General features: G+C 39.9%; 1 long non-coding RNA gene across 1 annotated transcript in view; it reads left to right on the forward strand.

Moving 5' to 3' along the window:
- The window catches only part of LOC118416441, a 79,066-nt gene that overhangs the window by 31,247 nt on the left and 28,621 nt on the right, over positions 1-19,198 (forward strand). The window contains exons 6-7 of the long non-coding RNA XR_004831201.1: positions 14,722-14,815; positions 18,061-18,126. This is a non-coding gene — a long non-coding RNA (uncharacterized LOC118416441). The remainder of the gene's footprint in view (positions 1-14,721; positions 14,816-18,060; positions 18,127-19,198) is intronic.

The following is a 19,198-nucleotide window of genomic DNA, read 5'->3' on the forward strand; positions in this document are numbered from 1 at the left end:
ACACGCACGTAAGACGCTTTAAGAACTAGAGTGTATAAGAGTGTACCAGAGTGTATAAGAGTGCGCTAGAGTGACGCTGGAGAGTACAGAGTGAACCAAAGTGTACAGAGTGAACTAGAGTGTATAAGAGTGTACCAGAGTGTATAAGAGTGAACCAGAGTGAACCAAAGAGTACAGAGTGAACTAGAGTGTACCAGAGTGTATAAGAGTGTATAAGAGTGCGCTAGAGTGAATAGAGGGAAGCAGAGTACAGAGTGAACCAAAGAGTACAGAGTGAACTAAGAGTGTACCAGAGTGTATAAGAGTGAACCAGAGTGAACCAAAGAGTACAGAGTGAACTAGAGTGTACCAGAGTGTATAAGAGTGTATAAGAGTGCGCTAGAGTGAATAGAGGGAAGCAGAGTACAGAGTGAACCAAAGAGTACAGAGTGAACTAAGAGTGTACCAGAGTGTATAAGAGTGTATAAGAGTGCGCTAGAGTGAATAGAGGGAAGCAGAGTACAGAGTGAACCAAAGTGTACAGAGTGAACTAGAGTGTACCAGAGTGTATAAGAGTGTATAAGAGTGCGCTAGAGTGAAGCTGGAGAGTACAGAGTGAACCAAAGTGTACAGAGTGAACTAGAGTGTATAAGAGTGTACCAGAGTGTATAAGAGTGCGCTAGAGTGAAGCTAGAGAGTACAGAGTGAACCAAAGTGTACAGAGTGAACTAGAGTGTACCAGAGTGTATAAGAGTGTATAAGAGTGCGCTAGAGTGAATAGAGGGAAGCAGAGTACAGAGTGAACCAAAGTGTACAGAGTGAACTAGAGTGTACCAGAGTGTATAAGAGTGTATGAGAGTGCGCTAGAGTGAATAGAGGGAAGCAGAGTACAGAGTGAACCAAAGTGTACTGAGTCTGAGTGAACTAGAGTGTACCAGAGTGTATAAGAGTGTATGAGAGTGCGCTAGAGTGAATAGAGGGAAGCAGAGTACAGAGTGAACCAAAGTGTACAGAGTGAACTAGAGTGTATAAGAGTGTACCAGAGGGTATAAGAGTGCGCTAGAGTGAAGCTAGAGAGTACAGAGTGAACCAAAGTGTACAGAGTGAACTAGAGTGTACCAGAGTGTATAAGAGTGTATAAGAGTGCGCTAGAGTGAATAGAGGGAAGCAGAGTACAGAGTGAACCAATGTGTACAGAGTGAACTAGAGTGTACCAGAGTGTATAAGAGTGTATGAGAGTGCGCTAGAGTGAATAGAGGGAAGCAGAGTACAGAGTGAACCAAAGTGTACAGAGTGAACTAGAGTGTATAAGAGTGCACCAGAGTGTATAAGAGTGCGCTAGAGTGAAGCTGGAGAGTACAGAGTGAACAAGAGTGTACAGAACTGTATTGGAGTGTACAGTGTGAACCAAAATGTACAAAAAGTGCTTATGTTAAATTACACGTACTTATTAGCATGTGAATGTATACATGCTGCTCATTTGCATATATGGGACAAAACCATGCTCCCGTTACCACTTTTTTTTAATGCTCAACTTTATTGTATCTTCATTTTCCTTGTTTCTTTTCTGTTAAATTTCTTGTGTGATATTATTTAGTTCAATAGTGTACTAGATCCATTAATGCCATTATGATCATTTCTATTACATCACTTACAGCTACTGACATGAACATTATGTAAGTTGTCTGCACAAGTTACTTCTGCCCATTAAACATTGCTCACGAAAGCTGAAACCTATTGTATAAAATTATATAGGTCATTGACTATGATATATAACAAGCAACAGGAATCAGACCTCATTAAGTTAATCATTTGTTATACAGATGATCTGAAAATTTATCTTTCTGTCAGATTTGTTTGCTGCGGGTGATTGTTGAGGGAGATGGAGAGAAAAAAATACTTTTTTTGAAGTTCATGTATGCCTCATTCTATATCGCAACAGACTTTCTGGCACCTACATTTATAGCATGCTTTGAACCATTGATATGATTCTTCCTGTCTGCTATAAAAAGAACACAGTTAAAAGCAGACTGATGCAAAGGCTGTTACCAGATAAGGGACAGTCTGTTGTCTAAATCTATTTACTGACACTCTGACTGTTTCTGAACAGTCGTGATGAAATATGACTCAAGAAAACTGTTCTGACACTCTGGCTATTAAAGGCCAGTCGATCTGTCTTCAAGGCCTTGTCACCAAGCAATTTTATTTTATAAGTAGAGACTGTGTAGTAAATGGTGACTTTTAATGCTGTATTCTCTTAATCCCTTGTGACCGATTAAACCTTTCCGAAGGAAGCAAACCTGGCATGAGGCTAGGCTGTTGTTTTACGACAAAATGTCTATATCCACTTAAAAATTTTGTATGTGTCTCATACATGTATTTCATGTACATATATCCCGCTTAAAACCATTTGGAGTTCACAGGAGGCAGAGGGTAAGTAGTAACACCCTAATTGTTTTTAGAAGGGGATGTAGAATTTGTTTGACAGCTTGATAACCAATCAATGTAAGTTTGCTAGCCCTAATCTAAATTGATAGTCTTTGAAAATGACTCTCCAAAATATCAGGCTGAGTATGTGTAATGAGTGCTTCCTTCAGACAATGTCTGGCAAGATTTAAACAGTTGCAGCTCATTTGTAATTTCACCCATAGACTTTGTTTTAAAGATGTAACTTTATAGAGTCTATACATGCATCACTGATATATGAAACTTTTTTTATCCAATTTTCAATGCAATTCTTTGAAGGAAAATCTATATTCAATCTGGCAATTTAAAGCACTATCCAATGTGTGCTGACATACAGCAGCAAATGCCAGTTATAGCATCATAAAGGTTTGATAAATGGTTTCCAAGAGGCACACAGTTTGGAAATATCTCTCTGAATTGTACCAAAATAACAATGTGTGGTATTCCTGACACCTGCAGTGTCTGCTGCAGCATGTGGTTATTAATTGTGGACAGGGATTGCCATCAGCTCGCTTTATTGACGTTTTTAAGCACCCAATTTATATGTGGAAATGGGATGTTAGAGTGGACCAATGGTAGGCAAGGGAGTAGCCTTTCTCATTGCCGTCAGCAGGAATTCCTGATCCCGATAGTAAACGTATTCACGAGTCAATTTCACTGCTTGATTGCAGATAAATCTCCACCTTTATTTCAAATGTGGAGCCCAGGTACGAATGAAAGACCACATGCAATTGGCTGAGTTCTTAGCTCTGTACTTTGCATGTTTTGCTCAGCCAATGAGAGGGTGCGTTATAGCATGGTTTCTGGACCACTAGGTGTAGCAGAAGTCAATTTTCATGGGTGATAGCATTCCTGTCTAACTTGTTCAGTTTGACAGATGAGTGGTCATCCACACAGCTTGGTGTCTTCGTTCTGTAATCCTTTCTTTACTGTGTTGTCTGGTGATGATCAATAACTGAGCTTTGCATCCATCTATTAACCTATTTGCATTTAGGTAGGTATTCAATAATCTCTCTTTGACCAAATCATGTTGTGGCTTTGCAATGAAAAGGTTATCACGGGGATCACAGTGGACAGTAGGTTTATTAATGTTGTTATTCTTTGCAGCAAAGGTCAGAAACATTATTTATCTTAGTGCCTGATTCATCAGAAATAGAGCGTATCCAGACCAGGCTTCCAGAAATCCCTTAGGATATAACCTTCTTACGCTCACTGCTTTGTGAGTGCATTAAAACATGAACCAGATGTTCCATTCTACCCTCGTATGTCCATGTAGGTTGGAGTGTTTGTTGTAGGCCAGTTTTATAGAGTAGAAGTGATGCACTTTGTACAGAACAATCAAGAGGAATGTTACAACCGTTGTTCTCTGATGGATAAGGACCTTCTTATGCTCACTGCTTTGCTATAAGTGCATTAAAACATGAACCAGATGTTCCATTCTAGCCTCGTATGTCCATGTAGGTTGCAGTGTTTGTTGTAGGCCATTTTTATAGAGTAGAAGTGATGCACTTTGTACAGAGCAATCAAGAGGAATGGTACGTTGTTCTCTGATAGATAAGAATGGGACCCATCCATTGGTAATGTTGTAACCAAGTGTTCAGCACCACGGACAGATGTTTATAATCTTCGTCAGACATTTAAAATCATTGCAAAAACATAAGTGTGTTTGTAGACAATCAAAAAATTCTTAATAGTTGATATTGCATAGGGGACAAAACTACCTTTCTAATATTGAAATTGTGTATCCATTCCCATACCATGTTTTAGGTGATGTGTAATTATTCTGAATGAAAAAAGGAGCCACATACCATACCGTAAGTTAAGTCCGAACAAGCCCACAGCATATGCTATTAGCCTCTATCAGTGTGACATGTACCAGTGCAACCTTTTTGACAGCTGAATGCTTGATTGTTTCCTCACCGGCAGCATCACAGTTAATTCCATAACATCTTATCGTGCATATTTATGGAGATCAAGGTCAGACACATGACCCATCCCGAAAACTCATCTTCGCCGCCACATAAACAGAAGTGTGAACACAACGTTAAGTGTTACTGACATGAGATGACTTTGATATGGGGCATGCTCTGCGAATGTAATTGAGCGAGGAAGCTCGTAAACATATATTAAGCGAAGTCAACCCACTTCTCGCCTGTGATCCTATAGATAAAACAAAGGGCGCCCGTGTGTCAGAAAAGCTGATAGAAGCTCTCTGCTTGCAATAAATTTTATCTGCACTCTGTCCAGTGAGAAATGAGCAATCACCAATACATAAATTCTGAAATATTATCATTACACTACAGCAAGGGTAGATATACAGTCATATACCTTTGTGATAGCATTGATGTGGCCGTAAACTTACAACTGATGACATTTATGTGACCAAAGATCACGGATCATATACAGCCGTTACACCACGGTACAGTAAATTGTGTGTTTTACTGCTTGACAGGACGCTATTAGTATGAAGAATCAGTATGAGGGTTTGTCAGTTTACTCTATGACAACAATGCTACCACGATGAAGGTCATGTATTCCTCTGACATCTTTCTTTGTGTGGGCACCACAATTCTCTGCCTTTTATGGAAACTAAACTTAATTATACAAGGAAACCCACATGGCCAGTTCCTCATGGGAGCACTTAAACAGAGCTCAATAGTTGAGTGAGGATTTCCAGAAAACAAAGGGAGTTGTTACCACCCATAACCTGTCCATCCTGTGTTATATATTTGTGATGGATTGATATCTTGTGTGATAGTGATCTGTCAATATCTTGCTAAATCAGAGTGCTTCTGTGTACCTGGCTTTTGTTGGGGTGAATGGTTTTGACATGCATTCTATTTCCTGTAATTGTTGCTTCAAGGTATTGTAGTCAAGACAATATGCATGTACATTGTTGCTGAATAAACCTTTGACAACTTTGGAAATGTAGTGTAGAAGAAAATGGCCTGCTGAAGCCAGGAAAAATCTTTAACATGACATCTTCTCCTAAAAAATATAAGAAGTCTATACTAATGGTATTGTCCTTACTAATTTTGAGCACTGTGGGGGGGGGGGAGCATGCTCTATTGTTATCAGGGGTATATACTACTGGACAGTTCAGATGGTAGTCATAACTTTTCCTCAAATAACATTGGGGTTTGGTGCAGTTTCAAATATGGTAATGTTAGTAATTGAAATAAAGGGGACACAAAATGTGTCTCTCCAGACATTTTAAATGGAATAGCCCCAAGCAATGAAATATTCATTAGAATTTCAGGTATCTGTTTCTCTTATGTTGGTGCTTCTTGTATGCTTGCAGCTTTTGTCTGTCTGATCTCACAACTTTGGATGGGGGTTGTGAGATTCTCAGCTTATGTTATGTTACATGTATTGATGTACCTGCCAAATACACATCAAAGACAACACAACATAACAAGTCACAGTTCTCTCAGACATGACATACTGTACCAAACCCCAATTTCATTTGTGGAAAAGTTATGACTACCATTATCTAAACTGTCTCTAATGAAATATTCATTAGAATTCCAGGTGTCTGTTTCTCTATTTTTGGCCCTTCACTTGCAAACACATGTATGCTTGTAGCATGGGTCTGTCTGATCTTTGGAGAAGTGTTGTAAGATTTCTGGCTTTGTGTGATGTAGCCTGTATTGATGTGCCTGCCAAGTACACATCAAAGACAACACAACATAAGGCCACACCAATTTAATTTCTTGGTTCACGGATTCGCTCGCTCCTATTTTTTGGAAAAAAAAATAAAAATAAAAATTACCATTCAGCAAATTTTCACAATTACTGAAACCATTCACCAACTTTCTGGTGTAGCAAATTGGCCTTTATATTATAAGCTCCTTAAAGTGTGGGTACAGGTGCTGTTACTGTACAATAATAGTGTTTTTGTACTTTTTTCAAGCTGAAAACTTTTTTTCTTCATGTTTTGGATTAGCCGTTACCTTTACCCCAACCATTTTACAATTTTTATTTTTATTTTTATTTCGCCGTTTCGCTCCATATTTTTTATGAAAAAATCCGTGAACCAAGAAATTAAATTGGTGTGGCCTAACGAGCTGTAGGTCTCTCAGACATGGCACCTACATTTACCTGAAAGGTCGGTTTAACAGTAATGGGGGTAGGAAGGGACAGATGCCAAAATATGGCCACTCACAAACACGACCTTTGACCTCCACCTGTCCCCAGGGAGACCAAATGGCAGATTGCATCATCATAATGTTGACTTTTGACCTTTATCAAAGTCTTGACTAGCAGACGGGTCTAGACACAGCAAAAAGAGAAACTTGGTTTTTACAGTTACTGTAAAAGCCGACCCAGTGTGACATTACTTAACAGATATGTTCCATGACATTAGACATGGCATATATAAGTCTGACCATAGTCTGGATGAACCTTTGGAAATGGAAAGGCTCATTTTTTCATCTGCCATTCTTTAAAGACATGGGGTAGTGTCACTGAATGTTTTTGCTTGACAGCCAATTAAATGGATCTTTTAAAAGTTTCTGTTATACCTTGCTGTGCTGGGAAGAGTTTTCCTTCACGGCTAAGTCTTGAAATCTATAGAGGATGAAATAAGATGACTTGAAGAGAAAATGTGGCACTTGTCCTTGATGCTAAAACTTTGCCAAAAATTGTGCTTATCTAACTGTATAACAAGGATTTTGCTTCATGTCTTGCTGAGAATAATCCATATCTGCCCCTGTCCTTGGTGCTGAAATAGTAGTAATTTCCTCCTAGTAAATGTATATCATAAAATACAGCAGAAGTCTTCCCTTTTAATTAGCTTGCCATTCTTCACCCATGTTCAACACCATTTGCAAGTGAAGTAACAAGAGATCAATGGCTTATCTACATCACCAGTCTTCTCTGTGCTATAAGCCCATCTTTGTCACAGGCTGGCCGATCTTTGAACAGTGCTTATTGTGCATTCATGGCACGCTCCTTAACACTGCCTAGCTTTCCGAGTCTTGTTTATACTGCACTTCTTTGTTGCTTGCTTGATCCTCTTTGTTGTTAAGAACATGTTAAGATCCTGCTTACGCCAAGACACAAGAGTGCACTTCCTTCCAAGTGTTCCTAAGAGACACTGTAGACGGGAACTTTTATGCCCTGGGCAAGTCAATACACCCGCAAGGATTTGCACTGAGCACATAGGTTAAACCATTTTACACCCATTATCAGTACTTAACTTGCTCATTTTATGTGCCTTACACGCAACAGTGGTGTCATAAATGAGGAGATTTACATGGGGATGCCATTTAGTCCGACCATGGGGACTCCAGTGCGCAGGTCCAGACCAATTTCCCGTGGCGTGTGTCGATGGATTTGCTGGGTCACCATAGTTTACTTACAGGAATCAATACTTTATTGTGCTTCAGCCGTGGCGGGGACCTCGTGACCGCTCAGTGTACAATCAGTAGCCATATTTCTGCCCACCGGGTCCCAGTGGCCACATTACCCCCCTTGCTAATGGGCGAGTGGTGATGGCTTATGGTCACATTACGGCCAAATTCTGTAATGGTTGCAATCTGTAAGGGTCTGGTCCTTTTGATTTATGCTGGGCTCTTTCAGTGGGTTTTTAGGGTGGGCCCAAAGGGGCTATAGTGTTGCATTTAGGTTTACAAATAACACTAGAGCCAGGTCATTTTCTGTCATATATGTTGGGCAATTGTTACTAACCGTACAGCTATAAAAATATCACTTTCCACTCAGACAACCACAAGCAACCAGGTCCGCAGATACCATCACACTTAGTCATCGTTCGCTGTGATCCATAGATGTTTGTAAATTCAATATCCCATATCGTGTTATGCATATTATTTTGTGAGAGTTGCTCGGCCACTCATGTGACTCATAGATAAACACTGTGCAGCTGGCTATAGCATTGCACAGATCAGGTTGAAGCACCTAACTTCCTGGCTGAAAGATGTCTTGTATGGATCTCTACTTTCAAACTTAGATGAAAGAAAAAAATGAGGCCGTGGTTTGGAGAGAAATATGGTTCCTCGTCTTAAATCAGTCAGAAGCACATTTACTTCTGTGTCACAAAGCCTCTGATAAGCCAAACAAAGCCCCTCCCTGGGCTGCGCTTGCCTCACTGACATTTCTCTTCCTCATTTCAGGCTTTCAAGACCAGACTAATGCTACCTATCTGGTACTATCGTCACCTTACCTTGTGTCCCACAACTTTCCTTGGTGTGGATGTGATAATGAAGCTAACACATAGCTGGGCTTAGGAGGTGTTTGGACTGGATACAGTTAATGGATGCACGGATAAAAGACTCCTTTTTTTCCACCAGGAAACATGCCCAACAATTTCATTTCCAAGGTTGGTAAAGCTGTGGTTCTATAGATTTGCTGTGGGTTTTGTGAAATGAAAGATGGCTGCTGACTGTTGATTTGTCAACAGTGCAAATAGATGGAGAATGTCAGATTACTTCATACTAAAATAATCATAATTTTAAAGATAAAGATCTTGGTAAGTGTGAAAGAACCTCTTTTGCTTATGTCTACTTCAAGGTTAGAGGTTATATCATAAAGTGAAAGGGGAAACGCTATTTAGGCTAACATTTTCCGCAGTATTTGTCACCTAATCCATTCTTGATTTGTGGTTATTACAAAATGAAGGACCAATAGCCAGATATCTGACACATGCTAATTTTTGTATACTTTGCATCAACATATGAGATGTAAATGCAAACTAACTATGTATCATCATCCAGTACCCTCCCATGAGCAGGTGTTGGAAGAAACTTGATACAAGAAAAGTTTTGGAGACCATTTATCACACGAGCATTCCTGCACTAGACATGCCAGCTCAGCAGATTGGAGCTTTGACCTACAAAATATGCTAAATAATTGGATTTACATATCAGAATCATGCATTTCTACGAAACCCTGTCCTTGTAAAACAATATGTACATGTGACCAACGATTAACAGTGTTCTGTATCTTCTGTAATGAACATGGAAATAGACAAAACGCATGTTTTATTTTTCAGCTCTGTTGGAATGTGCTACTGATTTGGGTCTAACCTTGAGTTGAACCCACCCCACTGATTCCCAGGGATAGATATGCAGTAATAAAAACTCCGTTTTGACAGATTTATGACGCCATTACACTCCCTGGGTGGAAGTTTTATCAGTGCAGTAATTCTCCTGTGATAAGTCTGCATGCTTTTTAGGAAAATGCCCCCAGGACAGCTGTACCTTTTCATGTCGTACTTAGCATAATGCAAGGTTGATGCAGCTTCGGTATTCTGGGTTATGTTGCATGTTATCTTAAAGTTTTGCACATTTTTGTTTCACACCCATTCGTACATTTAACGTTAGTGTGTTCATAAAGAAATTAACACTTTTAATCATAATGACAATGAAAGCAGGTTTACGTCGACGGTTCAGTCCATGACCGTCTCGCAGGTTGCGATTTGCAATTTTACGACTTTACCACGACATAACCGTCTCTCACCGGAGACATTAACCACCAGGGAGACACTGTGCAGAATCTGAATTAAAAGAAGGAAAGGGTGATTATCTGAGAGGAAGCATTATTGTTTTGAAATTACAGTCTATGTGAAATAAATACAAACGTGATGAAATAAAACTTCCTGCTCAACAGCCTATGTGCCATTTTCAGCATGCTGAAAATGTGAAGCTTAAACCTATGTTTACTGAAATATTGCATGCGCATTTGCATTGTTTGTGGTGACTGTTTGGGGCTTACTTCTACTTAATTGGCTACCAAGCATGAAATCAGTAATTATCCTGTGAGTGAGATTAAGGACACCCATGAGACAGACTCAATGCCACAGGGATCCTAACAACAAATAGTTCTAAACAAGCTTTTATTCCGAAAAGATCTCCTCATTTCCGGAAGATTAAGAAAAATTATGTATATCTCACCCCTGTGACACGACACGACCCATGCGATTTCATAATTATGTTCTGCTACTCTAAAGGGAACCTAAGTGCTTTATAAATGCATAACATCTGCTGCATTTTGTAGAATTTATCTCCAAAACGAATTGGCCAGATTAAGATAAACTTTACGAGAAAGATCTAATGTATCAACAATTGCTTAATCTTCCGTAAGCACGGCAGAATGTCCTTACATATGTGGCAGTCTCCGGAGGCAGTTTGACACACTTTTATCACCCCCTTCTGGCACAAACCATCTCACCTTGAACTTCAGCTGACTCAACAGCACATTTTAGCGCTACAGCAAAGGTAATATAGACTAGGCTCTAGAGATCTCTGAGTTCATGAAACAATACAGGATATGTGCTTGGTGTAAGATTATAGCTTGACAGTGAAGAGTTGCGAAAATGTTAGATACAATGTATTTTATGATGTGACAGATGAAGCAGAAGAAGCTGTTAACTTATCAAAACTCAACATTTCTCATTGATAATGGTTACAAGCAATGACTTAAGTTATGCATCATGTTCAAATTCCATAATGTGCTGGACAATAATGTTGTACCTGTCTTTGACATAGCAATAGCTATTTTTTTTTGCTTATGGTTTGTCTCATGATATAACAGTTCAGTTTACATCAGTGATTTTACAGCACTTTGCATGGTGCGGGAAGGATGTTCGACTATTTAGTATCTAGTCAGTAATACTGTATAGAACAATATGAACAAACCAGTATCTTGTCTTACTGTGAGTTAGATCGCAGATGATAAGAGAATAGAATGTGAAGAGGCCTCTGAAAATGTGGTTAAAATGATGTAATGAATGAATGATTAAATAAAACTACAAATAACATGGAGGCTGAAATTCAGTCAAACAATATAAAAACCATCATTTTTCCTAGTGTAGTATATTTTGCAGTTAATATCATTCTGTTTTTGTTTTTTTCAAACATGGCTGTGTTGGAATTTTCGTTCAATGCTACAATATCCTCTTCTTAGGATTCTGTGTACTGTACCCTCAAGCCCAGGGGACAAAATGTCATCAAATGATGGATGAAACTCATAACTAGCATCGAGGATTTTGTATGCATTTTATCTTGAACATAGACTGCCAAGCCAAGTTTCATACAGTAAACAAGACGTCAATTCACTCTCCCACACATGCACTTCTAATGCCACGTTGATATAACAAATTGGAAAATGGCTTTGCAATGGCTTCACAGTTTTTCTTGATGTATAAAGTGTCTAGTTAATGACACAGCTTTTTGAGAATTTTTCCTGGTAATGATTATCTAGTGGGCTCCATCGGGGGACATCAACGACAGCAGGGAAACAAAGACAGATGGTTGCTCTAATTCTTTGTGTAATTGAACAACTGAAAGAAGCTGTGCCGACTTATGTTCTTGAAATATTATTTGTATTTTTCATTAGGTTAGAATGATGGGTGAACTTCAATATTGCACAAGAACAGTTAAATGCCAGGGAGTTTACTTGGAATGCTTTCCATCAAGGCATATGATAGGAGTTGAAAATATTAAGTAATTTTGTGTACGTATATTTAGACCTGGAAAGGGCAAACAATATTTTCATGATGATATACACATACAGCTCTATGTACAGAACATGCATTTTCCAAATGCCACAATATTGTACTACAAGGTACTGGTGTAATAAAACTTAAATTTACAATGCCATTAAGACTAATCACATCACAAATCACACAGTTTATTACACAGTAGCCTTCACCTGGTATTGAATTCATTATAAGTTGTTCGGGCCAAACTTGTCTCAAGCTCTGAGACAGCTTTGGAATTGCATCCCGCGTGCTTTAATTTTTGTCATATGAAATGCTGTTTTGACACTTGTAGGCAAAGTTTGAAAACTGTAAGATGTATGCAAATCATGCTGTGATACCTATTGATATCAATTGTCTAGCCCAAATGGAAGAGGAGTTCCAATATAAAAAGCAGATGGTGCCAGGATTTCCATCCTATATCCTCTCATATTGCTGTTGATCCTCTGCGCTTCTAATAATAAATGCGCTGTAGGAGGCATGAATATATGATGCGCTTCTGATGGAACATCATTAATGATATGGGAATATTAATGCCTTATCTGCCAGAGATGAAGTGCTATTTTGTTGTGGGTAAGTGCATTTTCAATATATCGGAGATCACTGTGCCTCTGATATCGCTAGAGAGGAAAACAAATTTCCTGAACGCTGTGTGCACTGTTATCAAAGTGCAGCTTTTCTGAAAGTTATCGCAGTGATTTATTTGACTCTCAGAACAATTTTTTTGCATGACAGCCACATAAGAACTTCCCTGTGGACATTTTCTGGACTGTTTAACTTTTCTCAAACTACAGCTATATCCCTAACAACTGCATGGACAAATTTATTCACACAACCGAAGAATTATAGTTATTAGCCTCTGTCCTACTGATCTCTTACTTCTCCAATATCAAAACCATATTTTTCTCCCCTTTAAGGTCAATGGGATCACATCCTCTTGGTATTTCTCTCCAAGACCCATTATCAAAATGAGATAGAGTCCTGCTGACCTTCTCTGCTTTCTGATATTAAAATGTCTCTCTTCTGGCAGGATGACGCATGGGGAGCACCGGTGGTAAATTGTAGCCAAAGGCTTGGGGAATCGCTCTTCCTCCCGGTATGATGTGTGTTCATTCATCTGGTCCTCCATGCCCTAGTTGTGCCATCCGACGCGTTGGTAATGAGGAGGGATGTTTCCACCATAAAAGAGAAAGGCGAGGAGTACTCTCCTGCGGCGAAGATGAAGTGTGGCAGGAGGAATGGTCACTTCAGTGGAGGGATTATTTTCCGTTCAGGACTGATGATTTGGTTGACTGGTTGGCTTGCTCTGCAGACAAATCTCTGGTGTCCCACTTGGGGTATCAAAGTATGATGCTCTGTTTTGAAATGGACATTCTGAAATGGAAGGAAAGAAATGGATCATAATTCCAGTTCGGTTCCCATTTCTATACACCTACAGCACTGAAACTATTCATTTTGTTCTCTTAAAAACTACAACTATGAGGAAAATATTGACATAGTTGCACTTAACTCAGATGAAATAATGATTGTGTGCAATTCTGTTAAGCTACACTGACCATTGAAACAACTGCAACAACTGCAGTTGTTGAAACACAATGCAGTTTTCAATTACGTATCAAGGCAAACACCCAAGGTTTACTTTATCAAGTTGAGCCTTTTTATACTTTTTCATATTACCGAATCTAATTTATCTCTAGACTAAGTGCTTTAATACAAATCTGGTAGACTGAAGCACCTGTACAGTGATTAAGCAGAGATTATAGTGTCCTCTTGGTGATTCCAATTGCAGCCCAATATGTAACTTTTCATGGCTACAACATTGGTGTTGCTGATTTAAACAGTACGAGTTGTGCTGTTTGCTTGTTTTACTAGATGACATAGTATTCCAGCTATTCTGATGTACTGCCTTTTCTTTATTTAAAGACCGATGTTATGTTAAATTATTACCACTGACATCAACAACTTCTCTTAGGACAACTTTTTTTCACTGGTTTTTCACTTTTTAAAATAGCAAGCACTTCAGCAGTTCACATCAGCTGCAACAATACATGTACATAAAGCTGCATTGATTACCACAAATTTAAGTAGTGTTCCTCTAGTCCCTGCTGACCTGAACTCAAGGTAAGACAAGTTAGCACAATTGACATATCGAGAAGCGAATCAACTACCCATATTATAACAGCTACTCCCTGCAGATCTAAACTCCTACTGGCCCTCTTCAAAGTTTCAATATTCTTTTGTCCATGTGTGAAACGTTTGCGTTTTATGATTGTATAACAGTAAACATATCGGACGTTAGTGTTAAAATGTTCTTCATGAACACAAGGGTTAAGCATGTAAGGGTCAGTGACCCCTTTTAGACTGGTCCACAGAGAATGACCCGAGCCTTTTCCCCAGCCTTTGTTTTACAGCACCTCCGCTGCAAGGTGGCCTGCAGCGTTATTGGTCCTGACCCAGTCCTACCAGCGGAGACGGAGAGGCCGAACTTGTTAACATATCTCACTAACGGTCCCATCAAACAAAGGTCACGACCTGTCCGTGCTCCGTGGCTTACGTCCAGCTGAACTGATGGGCGGGGGAGCTCACCGTTTAATTCTTTCTCATTTTGCACACAACTAACTGAGAACTTATCATTCTATAAGCATTGCCCCGAATAATGTGTGCATGTAATTTATGGATACTGCACAGCTGGAGCACCCAGCTTATAGCCAGTTTGCTCAAAAAAGGCACACCTCGCGACAATCATTTTACTGAGAAAATGAGATCTTGTTTTACAGATAATCCCTTGACAGATCTGACGTGGGATTCAACTTGATGCCAATGTTGACCCTTACTTGACATTTGCCCCCCATAGAGGCAAAAGGAATGGAGGTCAGTACCTAGCCCTTTCTCAAAGTGTTGAAGATATTGAATTGTGGTATTCCTACAACCTCCGGTGTCACCAAGCATAATGCAGTCTTCAATCTTTCTTCCCTAATGAACCTGGCTGAGTTTCTGGTAGTCAATAACCCTTTTAACCCCTGACTTCAAGCTCCAATGACAAATCATCGCCATTGTGCGAAACACAGCCACGTCTTTAAGGCCCATGTATCTTGTCAGGATCTGAAATGAGCTGATTAGTCCAGAAATATCTATCAGCATTCTCTGGATCAATTAGGTTTCGTCACCTCAACAGCAGAGCTATAGGCAGCTAATTACACCTGTTGTGGCGTGTGTGGACTTGTGAAAGTGAAGGTTTGGAAACGGTTGTGTATGAACTGTGATGATGTCAAGCACTAAGAATAAGATAGTATACAGCTTTATGAATAGTTAAACCCTTCCTGGGCCTGATGGCGCATAGGGCAGCGCCCATCTCTGTTTCCTTAGCCCTGGGCCACACAACGCAATCACTACAGCAGGGGGCTAGTTGATGAATAGAACTGGTACATTTTGTGGCTGGTTCCTCTTACAAATGTTTGTTTATGTCAACCGAAAGGGTAACGTTAAACAAGGTTTGAGATACTTTTTACAGTCAGGTCGTCCAGTGGGTAGCCTTATTCCAAAGTAGGTTACCCATGCCCAAAGCCCTATTCTTGAGCTGTGCAAGAGAATCCTAATGCTTAATGATAGGGTTTTCAATTGTTTAACATTAGTTTAATAAACATGAGATGAAATATTTCTTATGGTAAGATAATGCACAGAGAGAGAGCAAATGCCCATAGAAAGAGACTCCAGGGTTAAGAAAAAAATAGTCCCCGTTTGGCACTCTCAGGGCTGTTTTTATGTGTCAAACAAAATATGGTTGCATGGTCCATCTGGGCAACTGGGTATTTTGAACCCTGTTACAGTTGTTTTCAGAGCAAAAAAATCTCCCTTGTACCAGATTATGTCTTTGTATCAAGTAAAGATTTTCTAGAACCTAGGGATGCTTTGATTTCATAATCCACTTCTGAAGGACTAATATACTGTAGCTTGCTCTCAACTCTTTTATTGATCAGTTTATATTTAGCCCATTTGAAATGACGGCACCTACTTTTATAGACATGGCCGGTAAGCGGCTTTGAGTTTGATACCACATGACGTCATTCATAAGCCATTTTGTGGTTGAACGTCATGTCGAGTGTTGTATCACAGCCATTTTGAAGTTTATGGTCACAGTCATCATCTGATGGCGCTTTTGTTTCACTCACCTGCAGTACTGTGATCACCCGGTCTAGTCCATCATCCTGTGGACTGAAATACGGGACCGGACAGTTTGTTGACTTATGTACGTGCATCCTGCTGTCATGGGAAAAAATATGGCCAGTATAAAGTGCTACATTAATGTTGCAACATGTGGCATGACTCACCATAGGAAATTCAGCCTGGGAATATTAGTGGGGATCACATTCCTGCAAGACTACCCTTGATAAATCCCCTCCTTTGATTTATCCGTGGCTCGTGTTAGTGTCATTACCATTTGTCTTGCTTTTGTTTCCCCTGCCATGGTAGCCAAAATTGCATGCTTTACTGTCACAAATTCCCCCCGTTATTTCCAGAACTAGAACCCCAATTGCCTTTTATGCCGTCTTGATGGCCATTGGTAGAAGTAGAAAGAATTTTGACCGTGCAGGGATAAATCTTTCCAATGTGATTTGCAGCTTAGTGTAGGGTCAGAAACCTCACTTTCATCCGCAGTTCAGCTCACATACATTTTCAAGGACTTTTCACTTTGACAAACACTTTACCCACCAAAGGGGACAAGATGGGAAAGCCGTGCAATTCTATGAAAGCACAGATACGTTTTGATACAAGGAAATTAAGTTAAGAAATTTGAGCAAACTTAAGTCAAGAACAATGGTCAGGAAAAGAAATTTGGCAGAATCTGTTGACTTGGAAAAAGTATCTGAAGAAAGATTTGCACACCATCTCTACTATACTTATATAGGTCTTTGTATAAAAGTGCATTTGTCAAAACAAGGAGCTTTTATAAAAGCTCCATGGTCAAAAGCTATCCAATGAATTCAGAAAGAAATAAAATTTGCAACATTCAGCAATCCCATACCAGCCCAAAACTGTTGCCTGCCTCTGAAACATCTTGAAAAGTCCATATTAGATACATCCTTTCAGAGGTTATGGCCAAACCTGCTAGGGGTCATTCTTTCCACCTTTAATGTTATGGGCAAAAATTTCCTTTCCTGTTCCTACGAATCTTGCACCGAGTTGTTAGTAGTCAGATCCTTCCTTGTGGTCTTATGCATTTGTGGATGATCCTAACTGCCTCTTAAGGTCCTCCATCTATAGGTCCTGGCTAGCCTTAAGGTCCCATCATGACGAAGACGCTCACAAATGGCCTGGTAAGCTTTATGCCATGCTTACAGGGCGACGTAGGAAAAGTGCTGCGTGAATCCATTAAAAGCCACAGATGGCGGCCTTTTGCTCATGGGGGCCTTTTCATACTGCAAAATTCCGATATCTTTAGATGCCTAATGACAAGATTGCTGTAAGAGGTCCTGCAAACGGCCTCATGATGCCCGCCTGAGAGCTTTAACACCCTCTTATAGCCATACGGCATCTCCCCAATGTCACTCCATTTGTACATCGGTCTGAACGGAAATTAGGAACAAACCATCAATTTTCGCCCATTTCTTACGGGGTCATCCCTCAACTGAACAAGGTAGGGCATAAACGTCAAGTTTGGAGGATAGTGTCCCCCTCCAAGACAAGTCCTAGTCGTGATTAAGGATTCCAGGCATGCATCGCTGCACCAAGTAGCTGTAACAGTTGTGCCGGTAACATGATCCAGGGATACAAGTTTTGGTGTCCTGCCAAATAGCAGATCAGGTACTAGATTGAATAAGTTTCATCATCGGGATGATACATGTTCACTTGCAATTACTTGCGACCTACAGGATCAATTAGAGCGGTAAATTTGGGCTCCAATTAGAGCACCTAATCTGCCAAAGCCAAACGGAAGCAGAGGTTTAATTTCTCAGTGTCCGCTGCACTTTCCAAGGGAGCTTGAACACTTAGTCTAGTAAACAGCAGAACATAACCAGATACATTGGACATATATATGTCAGGGAAGAGACTCCAATCTGGTATTAAAGATCGGAGATTTTGACGGTAGAGATCCTGATTGTAGTCTCTTTCCACAGAAACCCCAATTGGGATCTCTACTGGCTGACTCTACCGGATGGGAATCTCTACCCTGACATATACATGTACGTATCCAAAGGTCCCCTTTTTCCCTCACAAGGGATCGTCAAGATGTAGAACCTCTTCAGCATGCATAAGGTCACCAGAGTGATCTATTCCACTATTACAAACAGCCCACCATACTGCAGGAGTATAAAAGTTGTATGAAAAGATTTGCCTTGTACTGAAGTATTGTCAGACGCCAAGAAGATTGAAGACTTCATACGCCCTGCACCTGCTACCCTTGTAGTTTGTACTATTACAGATTGAGTAATAACAGTGATGTAGTGGTCTTTCCTCTTGCAACTTACATCTTGGCTGCATGTAGGTATTTTTTTAAAAGTTCTAATATTGGAAAGTTTTGTAAAGAATTACTGGAATAAAAAAGCAAGTAGACGCTTGTGATGAAATGCTGACTATGGTCTAAATCTTGGACTAAATCTTTGTTCTAGCTGGTTCCTCCTTGTAGTTTGACACTTTGGAACAGAATGATTCACACCATGCAATGACACGAACTTTACACAGTCAAAATTAACATGCAACAGCGCTTGTGACATTGAATATGTAGGTCAAACAGAACATTATCGCTATCTGAACCATCAGGACGGAGCAGTAAAGAGACTAGCTGGCATGATGTATGGGTTCGGCAGGATCATTAACAAGTTAACACCCCCGCCAGCAAGTGCTGATGTACTTATCAGGAGTCCTACTTTAAGTGCTTTACCTTTCAGCGATCAAGCTGTACAGATAAGCCACATAAATTAGCTTAATTTTGACATGTTATGAGACACCTCCTGGGCACGTGAATCGTCACATGATACCGACACATCAAACTTCTGGACTGACCTTGAAACTTATCCAGGCTCCTTTAGGGCTAGAGATAGCACAAAAATACGACCAACTGTAGGCTTTAAAAAGCTTTTTTATGCAATGTGCTATGCATGGTAGTTATGGGCAGGATTTATCAGAGTCTTTGCATTTGAAAGAGCCTTCTGACACTTTGACTGCCTGTGGTTATAGCCTGCTTCAGGCAAGCTGTTCTTCACCTTCTGCTGAGCAGGAGTTTAGCGAGGCACAGCCATCCCAGGTCTATAAATG

This window comes from Branchiostoma floridae, chromosome 5 (genome assembly GCF_000003815.2).
Source record: "Branchiostoma floridae strain S238N-H82 chromosome 5, Bfl_VNyyK, whole genome shotgun sequence".
In the NCBI taxonomy this organism is placed as follows: Eukaryota; Metazoa; Chordata; class Leptocardii; order Amphioxiformes; family Branchiostomatidae; genus Branchiostoma; species Branchiostoma floridae.